This window comes from Dendroctonus ponderosae, unplaced genomic scaffold (genome assembly GCF_020466585.1).
Source record: "Dendroctonus ponderosae isolate FM_Combo_2020 unplaced genomic scaffold, Dpon_F_20191213v2 Dpon_F_20191213_1, whole genome shotgun sequence".
NCBI lineage: Eukaryota > Metazoa > Arthropoda > Insecta > Coleoptera > Curculionidae > Dendroctonus > Dendroctonus ponderosae.
The window spans coordinates 23,631,654-23,653,628 of record NW_026017110.1 but is presented as its reverse complement, the minus strand read 5'-3'; the positions used below and the strand labels follow the sequence as shown (position 1 = coordinate 23,653,628).

The window sequence follows — 21,975 nt, the reverse complement described above, 5'->3', positions numbered from 1 at the left end:
TTTTCATCATATTTTCATAAATAATACATTTTTTCAAAGAACAATGTAATTTATACAAGCACTGTCTTTTTTAACCAACCCGATAAACAATCCACACGTTTCTTTTGGCTTCCTCATCTACCGCTTTATCTGGAGAACAATTTCGCGCATAATGGGCTTTATGTAGTTGCACGCCCATTTTGGCCGACTTAATAACTTTATTTAATTTACAAAAATATAAATTAACGTTATATTCATTACAAATATAACTATTAAAGTATGCTGACTAATTTAGATTTGTATCATTCGCGCAAATTTGCGAAAAAGATATCTTACTACTTCTGGAAGTCAAACTGGATAATCAAAATTAAAAGTACGTAATAATAATTTTTCCAAATAAAAGGCTGGTAACTCGCTCTGTAATTTTGTCGCATTTTTTTTTACGCACTCTTTCCTATTATTATCCAGGTTTCGATTCTTTTTCAGTTTTCATCTTTGTTAAATGCAGAGACGATTCATCCATCATGGCTTTTCTGATTATTTTTTTACAATTTTAATTTATAAAATACATTTACTTCCATTAGTCTATTTCTTAGAATAAAACAGCACGCGAAATAGCTCTTAAATCGTATTAAGTCTCACCATATTATTTTGACAAATTTACCAATGAAGATGTTTTAGTTGGTGATGTCACCTGAAAAACTTCAGCATATTTAGTTTTTTAAGTAAATATCATTAAAATCTTATTAATTTAAATATATTTAGGGTTTCGAATTGAATTTTCGTCATTCGCAAACCACTTGGCTTTTTTTATTGCATACGTAAATTTGTTCAATACAAAAACCGAACGAAATAATTAATCAAATATTAATTTTTCCTCAAATTAATAAAATATAAATAGGCCAAGTTCGCGGGTTAATTTAAAAAATAGGTGAATCTAAAGTTACTATTTGTTGAATTAATCAAAGGAACATATAAAGTAAATACATTTTTCACCTTAATGTTTCACGATTCTCATGTGATGTTATCAGCTTTATGGATTTTATCTCTCTGTTGCTCAAATATTTTTTTCGCTTTATCAGTTTCCCTCTTTAGCTGCGAAAGTTTGCTCAAAAACTCGCCACATAAGTCCATTTTTCATCTCAAAACTTCCACATGCATTAGAACGGTTCCCATTAGCCACACTATCCTGACACGTATTTGATTTGGTAGAAGCTGATTAAATTTGTTTGAAAATCGATCGCCGCTAATTCCTCTTGTCCGAGTTTGGGTTTTTGTGCATCCGTATCGGATCTCACCTTCGTATACCCAAATCGAAGAAAAAAACGCCGGCCAATTTGGTCCGGTCGTTCAATCCATCTCGAAAGCATCAGCCTTGGGATGCCACGGTGATGACCAAGAGATATGCCTTTATTGATTTTTAAATAAGAATAATATGCGTTGTTATAATTTCAATCATGGGCGTAGCCTAATGATACCAATTTGGGATTGTGAAATAATCGGCTATGCCTGAATGCCCACACGAGTATGTTGAACTGCAAGGAAGCGCTCGCTAAATTGATTGTGATACAAAAGCAATTTGAAAACATTGTATTGATGCTCGGATTATTTTCCATCTTGTTATGGTAATTTCGGGTACAATGATAAATTAGTCGCATTTCAATGTAACTCTTCAGATTCTTGTAAAACAGCATTCCTACCTGAGCTAATCAAAATTGAATATCTTCTAAACCTTCATCCTGTTTTGGATTTTTCTACCTTTTACAAATGTTTACCTACTGCTTTTTTGTATTTTCGCAATTTGTATATTGAATTGATCGCGTTTTACTCCTAAAAATAATAGGAAATGTGTAGTAATAGCTTTAGAAGTTCTTTCATTAAACCACTTCCCTACAAGAAATATTGAAAAATAACTTCGGCAAACAAACAAAATCAAGTTTCTTGACAACACAAATGAAAGCTTTGAACCATTTGGGTTTTTAGGCGCTTTTGAATTATTTCTATATTTAGTAGGTAAGTATACATTTTCTGACCAATATTCTCATTTTACTTAGAAAATGTTCCCCAAACGCAAATAATCCCCGTTAGTAAAAACTGTCTGATAAAACTGACCAAAGACCCACCCAGAAACTTTCATTGTATATTTGGTAAGAACTAGTCAAAACCTTTTTTTAAAATATAGAAATTCTAAATGATCACGTCTGTTCCACTCATTGCGTTGGTTGTCGGTGCATACATAAGTGGAACAAAGAAGAACTATATTCCGACGTTTTAGAGAGAGAAGCAACAGTGTCAAAAACTATGCCCTTCCTTTTCTAACACGTGGAGCACTCCACAAACTTGCCTTGTTGCGCTTATGCGCATCTTTATCGCTATTTAATAGAGCTTTCCATCTAGCAGATTGCATTAGAAGTAAATCCATCCGAAAAAATTTACATAAATGTATGAGCACCATTGCGTTTGGTACACGCATTGAAGAACATAAATAAATCCGCTTGACGGCTGTCGCACGAATAAAAATAAATAGCCCGGGAACGTGTTCATTGTAAATTCGTTGCACGTAAAAAATATTGTTAATATTCAGCATGAGCCAAAAGCAGCGCCGATTATGTATCGCGACAATTTGTATCTTGAAGTGGACGTAATTGTTTTTTAAACGTACTAATTAAAACATATTAGATAATTCTCTTGGTAATCGTCATCGATTGTTATTAACAATCGGAAATTATATCTCATTTGATTGTTTACCACACATTTTATGGCGGTTTATAGTTCCAGTCGATTCAGTTTTTCAATTTATCTACAGTGTTAAGAAAGAGAATTTCAGTTAACGACACTTAAACTGTAATCATTATAAATCTCTATGACAAGGACCGATTAACGTTAGGAAAAACGAACATTGAAATAACGATGGATATTGATGGATTATTTAAATGTTTAATTTGGATGAAGCTACAAATGGCAATAATCCTAATGTTTGTTTTTCAAGTTACTGCCTGCTGTAGAAAAAACGAAATTAGGATGGTTAAGCCACATGAAGAGAAGAAAAAGTCGCATAATCAAATTAATTATAAAATGCATTAGACCAACGTATTGATTTGCCGTTTTAGCATAACTGTTCTATGTCTTTGTTATGGACAAACCTCTTCCTAGTGACACATCGCAACGTGTATCTATTATAAGTATGGTGACTTCCTGTTCGGAAAAATGAGAACACCGCAAGATGTCATTTTGATTCTGTATGACCCGCGAGTGCTATTTATAATGAAAGTATAAAGAGACACACGAAATTAGAATTCGGATATGCATAGTTGGCATAGCTAGAACACTTGAAGTTGTTGTCTGATGCCGTAACTGGGCTATTTATCCTTTCTTAAAGTTAAAAAAATATTTTTCCTTAATACAAAGATGATTCAAGAGTAAATGGGAATATTTTAAGACATGTCTTGGAAGTCGAAATAAGTAAAACAAGCTCGTATGTCCAACCCAGTCCATTTTTTTTGGGTTCAAATATACGAAGACTTACAAATCCAATAAAGCAAATAAAAAATTAATCGAGCTTGATCGACTGTTGACCCATAGGAGAAAGTAGTAGTTGAGTACACTGGGAGCACTTTTCTTCCAATAGACGTGTATCGAGGTCGTTTTCCACATGGAAAAAGTCATAAGACTCAAAAGTTTCAAGTTTCAAACCGTTTTTAGATGCACTGGACAAAATTGTGATGTTTCCAAGTGCACGTACGAAAAATCCAGTCCAAGGAGTATAATGTGAAAAACAATTTGTTCAGAAGACTAAAAAAGATACGAGCAAAGAAATGTTAAATTTTCCTTTCCTTCCTAAAAGCTTCAAAGTTGGATTCTGTGTTTAAATAAATGTATTGTTTGTTTTAAATTTTATTGATTTCTGCATACGCTGTCGTAACATGATTACTGTTCACGGAGAATCGCGTCTAAATGTCTCTTCTGTGTATAAAGATCTGTAAATTTGTCTGGTGTTCTCGGATTTTTTTTCTTTACTACTTCAGAATTAGTTTCTTTGCAGCTTCTGTTCTGTGAAATATGCACGATCGCTCATTAGTGCGCCAAAGCGCGATATTTCAGTAAATATTAATTTTGAAAGGAAATTATTCTTACAAAACCTTTTGGTATTGAAGAAATGCCAATTTTTAAAATTATTTTCCAAAACACGGGGTACGTCATAAACCTGTAGTAGTAACCAACTATGGTTTTTTAATGGAAGCGCCTATTTTTTGCCATTTTCGGATTTTTTGTTAAAATTTAGTGTAAATTCATCTCAGATGCTTTATCCGCAAATTTTACGGTTTTCAAATTATTCGGAAAGACATGAAATTATTTTTCGAGTTCGAGGAAAACATGAAATATTTAACAATTGCTGTGTTTTACACAAATCTATATGCACTACAAAACGACCTAAAAAGCTTCGCGCTGACATGTTTTAATTCCTCTTAAAAAAGTACTCCACAAACCATCCAATAAACCTTACAATTTGCATGGTTTTAATTGCATTAATACTTATTTGAAATGAAAATAATTTTATAAATTTTGCCGAATAACTTTTAACGCCCTAAAATTTAACAATAAAGCTAAAAATTGGAAAAAAATTGAGGGGTTCCATTGAAAATAAGCAAGTTATTGAAGATGAAAAACATGCAACTTTGGTGGCTCATTGGGCGCTTTGTGGATAACTTTTTATAGATTAAAACGTGCACATTTTCAGCGGTTAGAGTACAACAGCGACTTCTGATGCTCCCGAATTTTTACCTGAAAAATTCCAAAAAGTGCAAAATAATAAAATATACTTTTTTCAGAAAAAAACATCTACAATTAACTTACATTAAAATTGAACGGTAACTCCGACAGTAGGGAAAAAATATTTTTAAAATGCGCCTCTTAAGTATCAAAAACTTTTCTAGGAAACATTTCCTGGTAAAATTCACATTTTCTGAGATATTTCACTTTGACGCCCTAATGAGCAACACTGCATTTAATAGCACTTCTTGTTCCTGATACTTTTCCTCCTCTTTCGCTAATAAAATGTTTATGGTTCGTCGATCAATAAGTTTTTCAAGTTGATTGCAGTTGCATTCATTTCCTTAGCTCTTTTTCATCATGCAACTTCTTCAAGTTTCACTTTGTTTTGTGATGACGAGTTCACTATTTTTTTTAGTTTTATTTGGTTGTTTTCTGGAAATTATTTAGTTATATTTTTTTTTGAGTTGTTTGATTGATTGCCTTAGCGGTTTGATGTCCAAAACATTTTTAACTACCAGAACTTATCCAAGTGTTAAAATATTTTCAATATTAATTTTGTATATTTGTTCTCTTGCCTTTTGAAACTTGCTAAACCTAGGCAAATTTTATGAAGATTTGTTAATCTATAAAAGGATTGTATTTACTTTAGTGAGTCGCTGTTAGAGGAGCAACATATGCGAATTCGAAAATGTTGCTGTTAAAGAAAACATAAAACTGACGCAAATGATATTTGCGCTGCATTTCCTAAAATAAATATTTGCCTATTTCCTAATTGAAAAAAAATGAGATGGTACTATTCACATTTATGGCTTGTATGATAATGAGGTGTTTTACGACGTCCTTGACTTCTGGGTTATGGGAATGTCTGAAATTATTCAAATTTCACAAACACGATGTCGCTTGTTTTTAACCGGGTGTTTTGTAAACTGATGCGACGCGATTAAAAAGGTTCGGACTGGCACAATAATTTATAGACGGCAGTGATATCGAGTTTGTATGCAAATTGTTCGGTTCTTAATATATGGTAAAATAATGGTAGCCAGTGTGTTAATAAGTGGCCTTTCTGGTTATTGATGATGGCATATGTAACAGATAATCTGGAGCAATATTTTACAAAAATTGGGTCTTGACGCAGTCAATGTGGTTCAGTTCAAAGAAAATGATGTCAGCAGTATTTAGAAATTTAATTTAAAAAAAACAAAATATTAAAGCAATTAGACAAGACTACAAGCAAAATGACACGTGAAAACTAAAGTACTTTTCGCCAAATTTTCGCCTTAAATACAGATATTTGCCGATTTATATGTATGTACATATATTGAAAATACAAATCGCATATCAAGAGCAAATTTGAAGGTGCTGTAGTTATCGGCCAAAAGATCAAATATTGACTCACTGCAAATACCTAACGGAAGATTGTAAATGCAGATAAATCTAGACCGATCCTTCGGCCTTGGAAAAACATGGAAACAGATGCCATAGGAAGTTTTGGAATCCCAAAATCAACATAAATATTTCGAAAAACTGATCAGTTGCATAACACCAACGGTACATTTCAGGTACCGGTATTGATAAACTTATCAACTCCAGTGGAAAATTACAGGAACTCTAGTAAATCGATATCAATAGCTTGAAAAATAGGTTTAGTATAATTGAACTTTTACGTGAAAAAATAATACGCTGAATTTGATCAGTAGCTACTTAAACTTAGTTAAACCAACACATTTGCGCTGCATATTTAATTTCGCGATGAATTGAATACGCTCTATTGTATTATAATTTATACATTAGGTAGCTTCAGTGATTTGATCGCTTTACCTTTAAATCAGAATATTATCGTTGCTCTTAGACTAAGTTTTTCAGCAAATTGTGCTTTTTGCACACTTGCATACTACCACACCACTTACCAAGCTAAAATAATTTGAAAGTAATTCATAATGGAACTGAAAAAATTAAGGAGAAATATCAAAAGTCACAGAGAGGCCTGGGGCTAATTCAATTATGACCATCGTTTTAGGCCAAAATTGGAGCTAATCAACGCCGAGCCCTGGTGCTAACAAAAAAACATTTTTAAAATCATGTTTAAGTGCTGGCTCATATTCAAAATGTAAATAACGCGATTGCTACGTTAAAAATATTTAAGCCTTCTTAGCTTTTTTATTATGTCTAAAACCCGAGGGAGTTTTAGAGCGACTTCCACTTCTTTATCTAGAGTTCTTACGGAGTTTAATGCTTAAAAAAATGAACGGTGAAAAGAATATTCCAAACTCTAAAAACTCGCAGATGCAATCAAACAGAAGTACAGACTAAATTAGCAAGCCCAAACAAAGACAAACAAACCGAAATTATATTTGAAAACGTTTCGTTGACTGATTCATTTTTTTTCAGTCATAAATGAATGAAAAAAGAACATATTTTTCACTGTGTCTTGTTTTTTCGTAATAAACTCTATACGGAGAAACTAAACATAAAAAATCAGCGCGCATTGAAACATTTCTCAAAAATTGCCTGAGGATGAGCCAAAATCGAAACGTTTTCCACTTATGGAACGCACTTTGCTTTATAAAAGACCCCCATAAGTGATACTCCAATTTTTCTGATTTCTGAGGAAAAAGTGTCAAACTTAAGTCTGCATATACCGGAAAATTCTATAACAAATAAATAACAATCTTTAAAATAACCTGATGATGATTCAAAATCGAAACTTTCCACTAATAAAACAGACTTCGTTCTACAAAATGCATGAAAAAGCGACCTTCTCCCTTGCTAACCTCTGCCCAGCAAAAACCACCTGGAAAACTAAAGGCAATGTTGAAAAATTGTCAAAAATTCCTTGATGACTGAACTACGAAACTTTGCCCTCCAAGAAAAAGGGCTTTGCCCTACAAAACGCATCCAAAACTGAAACAAAAGTGATGAATAAAAAAAGGTCAAACTGCGACCTGCTCAAATATCTGCGAAAACCATATATAATTTTGAAAAAATCTTGAAAATTGCCCGATGACTGAAATTTGAAACTTTTGTCACTAATAAAGCAGACTTTGTCCTACAAAATGCATGCAAAAGTGACCTTCTCACTTGGTTAATTTTTGAATAAATAAATGCCAAAACTTCGTCCCGCAAAAACAACTTGTAAAATCATACTTGATGATTGAAATTCAAAAGTTGCCCTCTTACAAAAAGTTTGCTATATGAAAAGTGTTTTTTCGACAAGTGGAAACACACACAGAAAAGACAACACCTCAAAAAGCCCAACAAGCACTAATAACAAGGAAAACCGAAGAGATAACCAGAAGCAACCAAAAGACGCCAAAGCTAAAACGGACAGATATTCAGAAAAAATTGGGAAACGTTTTAGTGATTAGGATAATCCATACCCGATTGACAACCTTTGCAAACAACCATTAAAAGAAATGGACTAAACGAATTTTAAAGTTTGTTAGATTTAACGGATCCAATGCGAATTATACTAAAAGAATAATTTTCGACCCAAGTTAGGTAGCCGGATTATGGGTCTAGATGTTTCTTCACGTAGGCTTAACCTACACCTGCTGGTCGTTGGCAGCGGGATATTGAAAAACAGGCAAATTAGTCAGAAACTTAATAGGTTTTGGTATTTATTTCTGTGTTAGTACCCAAGAAAAATGGCCAATTACGTTACAAAGTAAACATTACTTTGACCTGTTTTGTATAACTAAACTTCTGTATATTACCGCCTTATTTTGAGTGTTTTGCACCTATGCAACTCTGTAACTTATCCCTTCTTAGTAAATGAAGAAGTTTTAATCAACTTTATCGATATCGATAAAACTTAAAAACTCTCCAAAACAGACCTTCAACAGTTGGCAAAAAGCGCCAAACTTATCAACACTTAACGATATCATCCATCGTGTTATAAACCAATCTAAATACCATTAAACGTTTGATTTGAAGCAAAAAATTAAAAGCGACCGGTTAGAATCATCAATTTAAAGTTTGACTTGATCCTAATTGCTCGAACTGGCTTTGCACTTGTTAATCAACTTGTGGTAGGCTAAAATGATGCAGGGTCAGGCAGGAAATTATTTTTCCGAACTGAAAATAGATTCATTATAAGACCGGGACTCAAGTCACAATTATGAAGAAACCCATCAAATGGAGCCCAATGTAATTATTTTCGAATTGTTGCCCACTGAAGAGCAAAAAATCTACGATTATTCATTACGACTCGTCGATATGGCTTAGTATTTTCTTTATACTGTGCAAATAAATCGGCTGAAATGTGACTTTAATTAGCTAGGAATTAGTTAGAAAAATGCTCCTTCAATTTGGTTGAAAAATAATAAATTCAACAGCGATTCGAAATATTTAAAGCCTCCCTGTTACATGTGTTATTAAGTCAAGCTGATTTATATCATTTTGTAAGCGGTGTTTCGGATTTATTCAGACTTAATATATTACTTTTAATACTTCCGGGATTTCATCGGTGCGGTTTGGATCAAATACGATCAATATCGCGTTTCTTAGTATTTTTCAGTTCAAATAAATCCTTTATTTGCTCAAATTCGCGTCATATTAAAGTATACAAGGAGACAATATTAATAATTTACTTAAATTCAAAAAACTTAAAAGAGCGCACTTATAAGCTAAATTGAAATCGCAAACTTCTTATACGAAAACGAAATTCCGAAAATAGGGTTTTACCAAGATGGTTAGCTTTGTAAAAACTTTCTTTTTCGATCGATTTCAATTAGCATTTTCTATTAGTTAGATATGAAAAGTAACACTGCGACCGAATTTGTTTTGTTGCTCTGCGTTACAGGGTGATCAGATCAATCAATATAATAATCATAAAATACAGTAAGTATGAAAAAATTTATATTAAATTCTGTGTTTTTAATGTCGATATGTACAGATGTTATGCTTTGTGTGCGGGTTTTTTGATGAGAATATTCTAAACCGTATTTTTTTAAATGCGAAATCTAATTGATTTTTATGCACGGAATCGTAGAGCAATGTAAACTGGTAGAGGTGAATTTTAGACGGTTTTAAGTAATAATAATAAGACGCAATTTTTCAAATTTGATAACTTGAAAGTTCACGTGGTGACACCGAGTAAAATTTGAGAATCCCCACTAGTCAAATGCGTATTTTGAATATCTAGATAACAAAAAAAGAATCATTGAATTCGATCAAAAAATTAAGATTTTACAAGGGTGTTAAGTTCTCAACCCGGGCCCGACAAAAATTTACAAATAACAAAAAATCACCCCGTTGAAGAGTTGCAAAAAGACAGAAGCAGCTAAATGTATCGTATCTGGAAGGAGATATTAATTTTGCATCGCACTTCGTTGTCGATAAATAAAAATCAGCCGGATTCCATCACAAAAAACTATTAAGTAATTAAAATAAAATCAAGTTAACTTTCAATAATTATCAATACAAATGTTTACACCGATTCACCCGGTATAGTAGAATTTCAATTTCGTCTAAATATGACATGTTTTGTCCAGGTGCAGCCTTTCTTCTTTTACCTGTTGGTGCCAAGTTAAGAGACAGATTATTGTAGTGCAAAATAATACCAGAAAAGGTTTCATTCTAGGCTTTATTCGAAAAGATACTTATGCAGGGCTTAAGCCTTTGGGGGTTCCTTTGTTGGTCCCAATATTTAAGTTTTTAGGGCCAATAATACTGTACACGTAAATACAGTGGCTTGAGGCACAATACACCGGAAACTTTATTTGCAGATTCTTGGCTAGATATTATTGCTTAGGCCAATTTGCATAACAAGTCTGCGTGAAATTTCTGTGGGTACCACTTTCCTTAGTTACACACTTTCATGTAGTGTGATGATCCAAAGCTAACAATGTTTTTCACTACTTAATAACACTAGTGGGCCTTTTGAAAAGTCGAAAAGTTCGCTGTTTGAAAGTTTTTGAAACACTGCCAAAACTGAACGTTTTTTACCTAGTACGTACTTTGGAATGTTAAAAGATTTACTTTTAAAATCTTCATTTGGCTGAGAATACTCTTCATCTTAAATTATCAAAGGTTACATAAGATATCATAAAACAGCGACAAAAAGTTTGGGAGCTGGAAACTCAGGCGCCAAACAAATGCAGCAGTTTCCGACCCAATTTCAATCTCCATCTCATTATTCATTCATTTCATGTTTAATACTGGCATGCAATCAGCCAAAAAATCTAAAATACCCTTAAGTTTCCTAGGTTTGGGTACTTACTACGCAAAAGCTACAATATAAACAAGATGTTTCAAGTACTTCGAATGAAAACAGTTCAACATTGAGTACACTGTTCTGGAGAGAAAAGACAGTCACATCCAGTCACAAGTTTTCATTGAAGAAAAATTACATAAACTAGTCAGGTTTGGCCGGTACCGAACGAGCACAACAAAAGACGAAATACTGAACGGAACTGATGTTAACGCACGTTGAACTTTTTCTGCTTCGTCCGCAATAGTCTGAGCTTCGTTTACCGCAGTACGCTTAAGTACGACCGTGCGCCTACCTTACCTTGAGAGACCGACCAAGAACCCATATCTTCAGAGCTTTCGATCGACCTATGACGATGTTGCCGATAATGGTCAGATTAAGCCCAAAATGCTATTATTTGAGGCGAGATTCAGTTCTATTTGGCTGGTTTTGTCACCTCCTTCATAAGTGCGAATGCGTTCGATCATTGGTACCACCCAATCAGTGCCAGAGAATATACAATCTATTAAAAAAGTTTTCTTTCTGAAGAAAGCCTCAGCAACTTATGGGTTCGATGAACAATTGCAACCCATTTCGGAATTGGCTGACCAAATTAGTAAGTTTTGTAATAATTTTACATATTTTGTAGTGAAATTCAATATTCAGTGCAATCTAACAGGCACAATTGGATATTGCTTAAAACGGTAATTAAATAAATAAAAATAAAGTCTGCCACACGCGGTCTTATGCCGCCGTACGATTTTGTTGGATGCGATTGTAGCAGAGGATTGCAGTACAATTTTTCTGTACCTAAATCGGATACACACACACGTAACGATCGCGAAGCTTGCTAGAATGCTTTACTTGCATACTTTGAGTGGCTACTGCGCTTTCCATAATTGAAAATCAACAAAAAATTATTACGAAAAAACGCGGAAAAATTTAAAGAAAATAAATTAATTTTAGCTTCAGTTCCTTCGAGCAGTTTCATAATGATAAAATTGTGTCTTAAAAACATTTACGCTTTCTTGATCCCTAACTATCCCGTATCCTGACAAAATATTTAATTCGGAATCACCCTGTATATGTACTTCTTGTGAACATTTTGTGTTTCAGACAATACGAATATTGACTGAATGGTACGGATTTTTGAGCCCTTTTTTCTAAAAATGTATTAAAATTTATATCTATTTTCCATATGAGGCGTTTTGCTTAATTGTGTCTATTATTCGCAAAAAATACTACATTAAATTTTTTCAAAAACCTGCCTACAAACATGGCTTAATTCAATGGCAATTTCTAATATTCTATTTATTAACAATTTCGTTCAGTGTTGGGTCCTGAAGTTACGTTCAAAAGAGAGCAGGAGTGGGACAATAATAGCAAAATTACTTTTAATTATCTGCCGTCGTTTCGACCCTGATTAAGATCTTCTGCAGGGCTAAAAGAGCAAAACCAACAGTTACACAATTTAAGGAGCAAAGAAAGTTCACAGTTAGCTTAACTATAAAACAGATAAATAAAAAACCAAAATACGTAAATATACGTGGACCAACCTACCATTTCAAATTACGGGTGAACGTTATGTCTTTCTACGTATATTTATGTATTTTGCTTTTTATTTATTTATTTAAATTGTTAATCAATAATGTAAATTGGTGTTTCAAATCATCAACAGTTTACATAAAACTAACATTAAATATATGTTTATTAATGAAGTACATAATTATCCAGCAAGAGCACAGAATAACATTTATAAAACACGGGTAAGGACTAATATAGGTTTAAACAATCCAATAATGCGGGCATCAGCATCATTTAATGAACTACCTCTGGATGTAAGAAATAGCGGTAATTACAGGGAATTTATAAAAAATCTAAGGAAAAACTTAAATATAAGCTAGGTAATGTGAAGAATTTTATCTATCTGATGCTAGACATACAGGTCAAACATATAAATTTAGTACTCGAGGCCAGTGCTTCAAGCACTGTTTAGGATTCATGTTCAACATATTGTAAAATATTATATTATGGTATTGTAATATTGTAAAAAAAATTGTGTAACTGTTGTTTTTGCTCTGAAGAAGACGTCAATGAAGGTTGAAACGTCGGCAAATAATCAAAAAGGGACGTTGTCATTATTGTCCCACTCCTGCTTTCCTTTGAACTTAATTCTATTTATAAAAAATGTAAAATTTTCATAATGGGTTGACTTTGAAAGTGTTGTGAATCCATTTGAGATCATCAAAAATATAAACATGTTATTATAACCATCACACTATAAATTTGAATAAATTTAGATTCAATTGATTTTGAACAAAATTTTTTTATGGAATATTTTAATGGAAATTGGAAATTTTTATGGAACATGTTACATAGGTATAAGGCATATTAATATAAAAAACACAGCTGTTTTAGTCAAATAAAATATATGAATTTAGATTATTTGTAAAAAATGCACAGACGAGCCTATAAAACTTTGAGATAAGGCAGGAAACGAAAGTCCATTTCTTCAAAAAATAATTTCCCGTCAACTATGCAAACAAATGGACAACTATGAAGCAAAAAATTGCAAATTTTATACAGAATTCGGAAATTAACACAAAATTGGATTTGAAAAATAGAAGAAAACATTAAAAATTATGCGGGATGTAAAAACCAAACTGTATCGCGGTATTGCTTTTATGAGACATTCTGTGTACTTAAAACCAATCATTGACTAGACGTTCTTACTCCTTCCTGTATAGCGCGGATCTGTATTATTACATTTGTTGCTTTAGAAAATACAAAAAAATATATTTTAAAACGTAGGTTTTTCAATCTCTTGCGATTAATGTACGCGAAATAAAAAAAATATGTACATTAAAATAATAATTTGATATTAATATAAATGCATTTGCTTCAACAGAACAACATAATTTGGTGTTAGGCCCTGTATATGTGCAAAATATTGATTGAACAGTCATTTATTTTAAGTTTTGAACGAATCGCGCAAGAAATGCGCCTTTTGCATCAAAAACTTCAATTTGCATTAAAAAGCTTAAGAGATGTGGTGTTTCTTTAGTTGAAAAATTTCGGTAAATTCAAGTGAACATTTCAACCGTTTTATTTAAAATAAAATTTCAAAAAAATGTCTAGAAACTGTAGAACAAACGAATCAAGAAAATTCTTTGCAACATACAAAACCTATGAAAAATTGGCAACATGCGATTTCAAAAGGTAATTTAACGGACTTCACTTTGCAAGCTCTGCAAGCATATTTTTTTAATTAAAATTATAGCAAATCTGTCACACTTTGTCAAAATAGTGTCGAAGAAAACAAATAAAAAGACGACTGTACCACTAAGAACATTATTGAAAAGAACAGCAGATCAAGTACTTAAAATCAGTTTCACCTGCTTTTTTGCAACAACAACCAGGACGTTTACATCGACATGATGAAATGCATCCTGACTGTTTCCCTCCTGTGTATATCCATATGGATCATGTACCTGATTGGCATATATTTGTTTTATTTGGCGATTTACTCGAAGGAGCTTCTGTGTGAAATTTGATTCAGAAATAAAATATGCTTTTAAGTCGATTTCACAAACTTCCAGCATGCAACACCCGGTATATTCGGCGCACTCAATTTTTTCCGTATACCCTCTCAACTTTCCGATCCCAGGCCTCGGTTGACATTTTTTCTCGTTCTCTTCGTTTTGCAATTGACAATTCAATTGACCGGAGCCGGTTTTCTCAGAACGGTTTCGCCATCGGCTTTTGTTATCTGCCGCCTGCCGAGCGCAGACTCAATTGGTTTTCGGTTGTTTTTTTTTTTCTTTTCGTTCGCTTTCAAGTTAATTTTTTCGGCTGGTACCGGATCGGTTGACATTTCTAACTTAATTTAACAAGCATACGTCGGATGGACTTTTTGATCCCATATGAAGGGAGAAACGAGTGGCGTGTGTAATGCAAAACCATCGGTCAGCATGGAATTTCAGCAATTTCACTCTTGGAATTATTATGGTCTGGCTTGCTGTTGGTTGTAATGAAACATGACCGCTTTTGGCTAAGGTTGCAGTGGAATTTTGCAATCATTTATCAAAGGAGGCCCTATAGAATATTCATTCACTCACAACTTTCTCGTGGAATTTTTGACTGTTTCCCCGTTATATGACGAATTCGTAGTGCAATCGCTACTTTTTTTTAAATGGGCAAATTTGCAAAAGTCGCTAAGAAATCAAACAGAACAAAAACTAATGTTCAAATTGGAAGTTTCCATTTCTATTCCTCACTTTCAATATCCGAAGCCATTTCTATAAAATAATTGACAAAGAAATACTTGTTAATTTCTCACTTCTAAACTGCTTAGTTTTTTGTGTAGAACTTAGCGCAAAACTGACTAAGACTCTATGGGAAAAAGTACTAAAATAGTTGCTATACTATAAATACGTGTTAGAAAAGCCGGTTTTCAGGACTCATGAATCAACCCTTTGATTTTTCCTTAAAATATCCAAAACATTTTCTAGAATATTACTCTAAATTCCTACAACTTGTTTGTTTATTAACATGTGAAAATGGTTTATAAATACTTACTGTGCATCGCACAGGATCAATTAATTTTCTTTAAGAATTTAGAGATTTTTGCGCTATCCAATAACGTATTTGTTCTTAGAACACGAGTTAAGGTGCAAAATAAATATGAACAAGAGTCGAACAAGTTTTAGCTGCCTAAAATGTAAATTAATAAATAGCCAAAATGAAAGTCAGTAGCGTAATTCTTTTTACCGAAACTAAACTGCTTCACGATTCACTTTACCATTAGTTTTTGTTTTTGTAATATATTATTGTTACCCGCGGGTCTCAATAGCTTCAAAAACAGTAATTTAAATTTATTTATGTTTATTTAAAACACTTTATTTGATCAAAGACCTAATATGTATCTAAAACGTGATTAGTTTTTTATATTTTTAATCTTTGTCTACTTAGCACTCATCCATGAACTTGTGGATGTCATATTAGACGACTGAAGGAAAACTTTGAATCAACAGTAGAAACTGTTTGTGCAGAAAATGTCTGCATTCAGTTTCTGTTTTTTAGCTATTCAAAGCCCGAAAGAATTTAAGCTATTCAAATTTTTATAACTATTCTAGTGTGAATTTTGAAAATACTTATTAATTTCTCTCTTCTAAATTACTTCGTTCTTTGTGTAGAACTTAGACGTAGAGCGCAAAACAAAGACTCTAAAAACCACACAAATTACAAAATGTTGCAAAAGCAAACAGTTGTTTTCTTTTCGAAATAATTCAAGCCACGAGTTGATTCTTTTCCGATTGTTATAACTTTTCCAGTCTCAAATTTATAAAAAAGTTCAAAACAACAACAAAACTACAAACATAAAAAGTTGTTTTTTTAAATGGTTAAAACCTAGAGTGAATTTTTGAAAAACGTTTAAAAACAACACAAATTACAAAAAAAAAATTTTTATTTTTAAATAAATTTAAGCTACGAGTTAACAAAATGTTTTGAAAAACGTTCAAAACAACAGAAGTTACAACAAAAAATTACCCAACACAAAAAGTTGTATAATTTTCGAAAGAAATTAAGCTCCGTTTTGACAAATTGTTAAAACCTTTCTAATCTGAATTTTTTAAAAACGTTTAGAACAACTCAAAATACAACACAATAATGACCAACAGCAAAAGTTGTTTACTTTTCGAAAGAATTCAAGCTACGAGTTGACAAATTGTTAAAACCATTCTAGTGTGAATTTTTGAAAAACGTTTAAAAACAACACAAATTACAAAAACAAGTTTTTTATTTTCAAATAAATTTAAGCTACGAATTAACAAATTGTTTTGAAGAATTTTTAAACAACGTTCAAAACAACAGAAATTACAACAAATAATTACCCAACACAAAAAGTTGTATAATTTTCGAAAGAATTCAAGCTCCGTTTTGACAAATTGTTAAAACCTTTCTAATCAGAATTTTTGAGAAACGTTCAAAACAACTCAAAATACAACAAAAAAATTATGAACAGCAAAAGTTGTTTCCTTTTCGAAGGACTTCAAGCTACGAGTTGACAAATTGAAATTGTAAAAACTTTTCTAATCTGCCCACATGAGAAGTGAAACCAATAAATAGAATGACACATTTTTTGCAACCAAAGCAAAGCACCTGTAAAAATAAATCTCCGGAGGCGCCACTGGCTATTAATAATCGCGCATCCTGATGAGCGCATTCTTAAGCAATTCCGACTTATTTTTAACACTGGAAAACGTCTTCACGTTTTCCAACGAGAAAAATTAATGAGCCCTGTTTAGAAAACAACAAAGATATGTTGGAATTGGAGATTATTGGCGCCGCCTATTTTCAGCAGCGCAACACCAGAACTTTAGATAAAATATTGCGACTAACCATGCAAAACGCAGTCATTCTTTACATGCGCATCTAAAAGTATTTTAGACAAACTATCCGGAAATTAGTAAAATTTCAGACCTGCTTCTTCCAGTTTAATCATTAATTCCAACAGAGTCAACGAGAGCTGAGTCACGCCACTGATAGAATCTTGTTAACATATTTTGACAATTTGACGAGACTCAAATATGTTCAAATAATGTGCTCGACACTCATTATTTTCTTGAAAACATCTTTCAAACAGGTTCTTTGAACGATGAAAGGTGTTAAAGAACATCATTGCAATGCCTGAATGTCACACAACATTGTTATAACTGGCGTGAACCTTTGAAATACTGGCTGAAACAAACACCAACTTGTTTGGTAATTTGTTAGCTGTTTGACTTATTGCTCTGCAAATCCATATAACAGTTCTCTTAATGTTCCCAGTTCCAGTACATGAGTTCAAGTAGGTTGGGAAAAGATGAAAATGGGGATTTGGATAAGGATTATTGCAAAAAGACTGCCTTCAGTAGTAAAATTATAATGATTTATTTAAACGATAGGCACATAGTCTTCTTTCAGCCGGAAAATGTGCCAGTACCATCTGGATCATGTGCTTAGCGGTCACCTTGTATGTAAAAAAACATATAAACACTTATTGTGATACTTCAAAAAGGCCTTCATGTAAATATTGTTATTTGGACATTTTTTGGCAACCCTTTGGATGAATGATCGACTCACATTTTCCCCAAAAACTATAAAATTTCCATCTAAAAACCTCAAAAGAAAAAATAAGTAGTTAAGATTAAGAGGACACTAGTCTAGTCTGATGAACAATAAAGTAATTATTTGCACTGCAAACTGATTTTTTTCAATTTCACGTTCTCTTATCTTGAAACAATAAAAACGGATTAGAAATGGTTGAAGACAGCCTGAAATTATTTACTAACATTAACTGAATTCGGTTCTTTTCGGTCACATCCGCAAACAAGCCGGATGATCAACAAATTCCATATCGTTAATCTGAAATTACACTTACCATCAGCCAACAATGGCTTTTCAATTCAGAGAAGTGCAGAATCCATCTGCAGCTGTACAAACGGCGAGCTGGAAATTCTAATAAGCCTAAAAACTACCTATTTAATATTACGTCTGCGTCTTTCCAATACAGTTAGCAGCAGGAGAATAACTTGCAACGAAGAAGAAAAAAAACAGCTCCGATCATCTGACATGAAATGTTGCCTTGCTTAGCGTTTTTTTTAAAGAAACTTGTAAAGATACGTTTGTATTGGCTTTGGCCGTCTGCAAAACGCTCATTATATGAACTATGTACAGGATGCGTCGGACAGGTTTCGTGTTTCTTGCTTTTGTTTTCAATTTCATTCAGAATCTAAGGGCCTTCTTCGACTGGTTATCGGCAAAAAAGAGGGCGGCTAAAATACTGGTCCAGCAGTTTTCGTAATGGCATTCTGATGGGTTTTGCGATTTGATACCATTATGCCAACTCGATGGAGACGCGATACCATTAAATTGAACACCACTATGGGCGATTCGAATGCATGTTTTATACAGGGTGAATGCACCGGGCACAATCGATAAAAAATTAAACAAATTGATTTGGAACCTAAATAATTTTTCTATTGTTTGCAGTTGCTTTTTGGGAACTTTTTACAAGAATGTAAAGGGCGACAGACTAATAGAATTGCGAAAAAGTCGTTAACGGGGGAACTTCTGATGATCTTTGAACTGCTGATATATCTAGAAATGAAAACAAACAGAAGAAAAAACCAAACAAAAATGTATACAGTTGCTTTAGTTTATTGTCCGCTTTTGCAATTTATCTCTTTTATTAAAGTATAAGAAATTGGTTTTGCAAGCTCTAATCATACATTCATGGAGATAATGAATCTCTATAAGGCCTTTATATTTAGAAAAGTTTATTATTTCGATTTAGTCTTCAGGATTTATTTTGTGTCTACTTTGTGATGTCCACTGTTTTGTACCATATTTAATTCATTTATGTAGAACCGCTTTTTGAAAAACTGACTTTCTGTAAAAAATAAGTCCTAAAAAATCCATACCTTCGAACCGAAAAAAGTTATAATAGTTAGCTAAGGGTCACTTCGATAGAGCGTTTGAAAAATATTTATTTAGAAAAAAAAGGTGAATTAGCCTGTTAAACCTTAATAGTACAAATAGTAGCAGTAATAATTAAAGTATGACACCAAGGAAATTAAGCTGTAATTTTTCTATGAGAATTCTGAGAACATTTTTCGATAGGAACTTTTGAATGCTTTCTTTTAACGATGAAGACGGAAAAACAGTTTCTAACATGAAGAAAGATAAACCCAATATCTCCTGGTTCCTTTTCATCTATATCTGGAAAACGGCTGAAAATTCAGTTTTATAAAAAATTCCGAAGATTTGCAAAGTTAAATGCAAAAATGCGAGAAACGAAAAGACACTCTGATGATGCGAGCTCCTCGTGCTTGCAAAACGTCAAGAAGCAATAAGCGCGTATATCACGACCGAAAAGTTGAATGTGTGTGATCAGCTAAAACCGCCAACCAATTTCAAAAGGACGTCTCAGAACAATTTTAACTAACTGCATTTTACCTAAAACTTGCTAAAAAAGTACAAGACAAACATGACTACAATATTTTATGGGCTGAAACAAATTCGTTACTTATTCGTTCAATAATAATTTGTACTTTTTTCCTCAATTTTTCTCCAACTCCAGCACTACAGTCAAGAAACCGACACCTAGCATATGGAAAAATTTAATATTGAATCCTTGGAAAATGGAAGCACAAAATATTTATATGAAAGAAGACTGAATGATACAATTAATCACAACTGCATAAACATCGACGCATGGAAGAAACTGAATCAGAAGCAGTAGAAGCATTAGGACCAAGAAAGGTCAACATAAGACCTGATGGCTCACATGGAACCCCTGATTTACTCCTGAAGTAAAAATGCTGACTGAAAAAAAAAGCGTTTCTGAAATGGAAGAGCTCCGGAACGAATGAAGATCGAGAGGTGTATGTTGCTGAAAGAAACACGACAAACAAGTGAATTCGAGAAATCAAGGAAGAGCATTGGTAAGAAGAAGAATAATTCTCTGGACTTGAGAATTTGTTCAAAGCTATTGTTATAGTCATTTTACACGCACCAACAGCGCTGATCCATTACCAGAGAAAATTACAACTTTTTGGTAAAATTTCCTATGTTGCAACTAAAGGAAAATCCGCACCAATCACAATTTTTTTGTTCAAGGTTTCAGATTTTGGCTTCTTGCGCTTCGCTCGTTTTTCTCATCTTTCACTACAATGTGCCTTTGGTTTATTCCTCGTCCCAATCACATATTTGTTGCCCACTTTATACCATATTTTTGACACCAGATTAACGGCTCTAGCAAATGCGAACAGTCGATCATTGTCTTAAATCGGAAACCCTTTTTTCTAATTCGAAATACAATCTAAAAATACTTCAATAACAATATAGAAAGCATTAGTAATTCAACATCGAGTCTGGCCTGACAGCGACACCGTCCTTTGTTCCGAACCTACACTTGCATCTTAATAATAAAAAAGATAACATCTGCAAACACCTGGTTCCACCTATTATACCAGGCGAAATCCAAATCGTAGCTCATAATTCATTGCTACCTTAAAACGGGGAGGTTTGTCGATTTCAGGAATCCGTAGAACCAAAGCTTCCGCTTAAGAATTCAATAAGGGCTTTGTATGGATTATGTCAATATTTTCCTGTTGAAAGGGCGAATTTTGCGATAACATTGAAGTGCTCGCTCTCTGAAGTATTAACAAACGTTCAAAGCAATTTTAGGAAATTGCGCTTCGAATTACAGGGGGTTTTAGTGTTGGGCTGTTAAATTACCGAACCTACTATTCATTTCAGCACGGTTGAATAAAGCATGGGATTGTGGATTATGAAGAAGCTTCATGCTGGAAATTGATGGTCCCAATAAAGTTATATAGTTAAGCACATATTCTCACTCAAATTTTTGCAAGCAGGAGAACTCATTCTAAATTCTCTCTATATCAGATGTAGCTTCTGACTCTCTAATAATAATATTTAATGACTATAATGGGCGATTGATTGTCGATTATGCGACACCACTTACGATCAATTTAACTTGCTTTAATCTTGTGTGGAAATGGTTACATGTGTGGCACAATCTTGCAAATAGAGCTTGCTTTGGTTGAAGAAACAACAATTTCATCCAAACCAAACATTATCAAAACATGAGTTCGAATTATGGAATCGCGGTTTATGGCGAAAAATAGGTTGTGCGTATAATCGTAAAATAATATTCCGTTTTATTAAACTTATGCAAACATAGCGGCTTTCTTTAGAAACTTCGCCGACTTTAGGGTCGAAAGATAATATTTTGGGTCATTACGTACGTTTACCTCATAACACATAAAATGAGCATATGTATCAATAAATCCAATCATTTATCACTTGCAAGGCACAATTGACTGATGTTTATTTCATATCAATTACTCTGTTTATTTTCTTAAATAATGGTTTATTATGATTGTTGAATAACAGATTTACGTGGATTATTTGATTCGTTTTCTTTCAAAGTGTTGAAGTCCATTTTGACAAAAAAATTAGTTAAT

General features: G+C 33.0%; 1 protein-coding gene across 5 annotated transcripts in view; it reads right to left on the bottom strand.

Annotated features, from left to right (window-relative positions):
• The window catches only part of LOC109533056 (interference hedgehog), a 58,825-nt gene that overhangs the window by 24,182 nt on the left and 12,668 nt on the right, over positions 1–21,975 (bottom strand). Inside the window, exon 1 of one of the 5 annotated variants that reach the window (XM_019898246.2) lies at positions 10,973–11,283. The exons of the other annotated variants lie outside the window; for them this stretch is intronic. The gene's annotated coding sequence lies outside the window, so the exon portion shown is untranslated. Of the gene's footprint in view, positions 1–10,972; positions 11,284–21,975 lie in introns of those variants that run through there. 5 annotated transcript variants of the gene reach the window in all.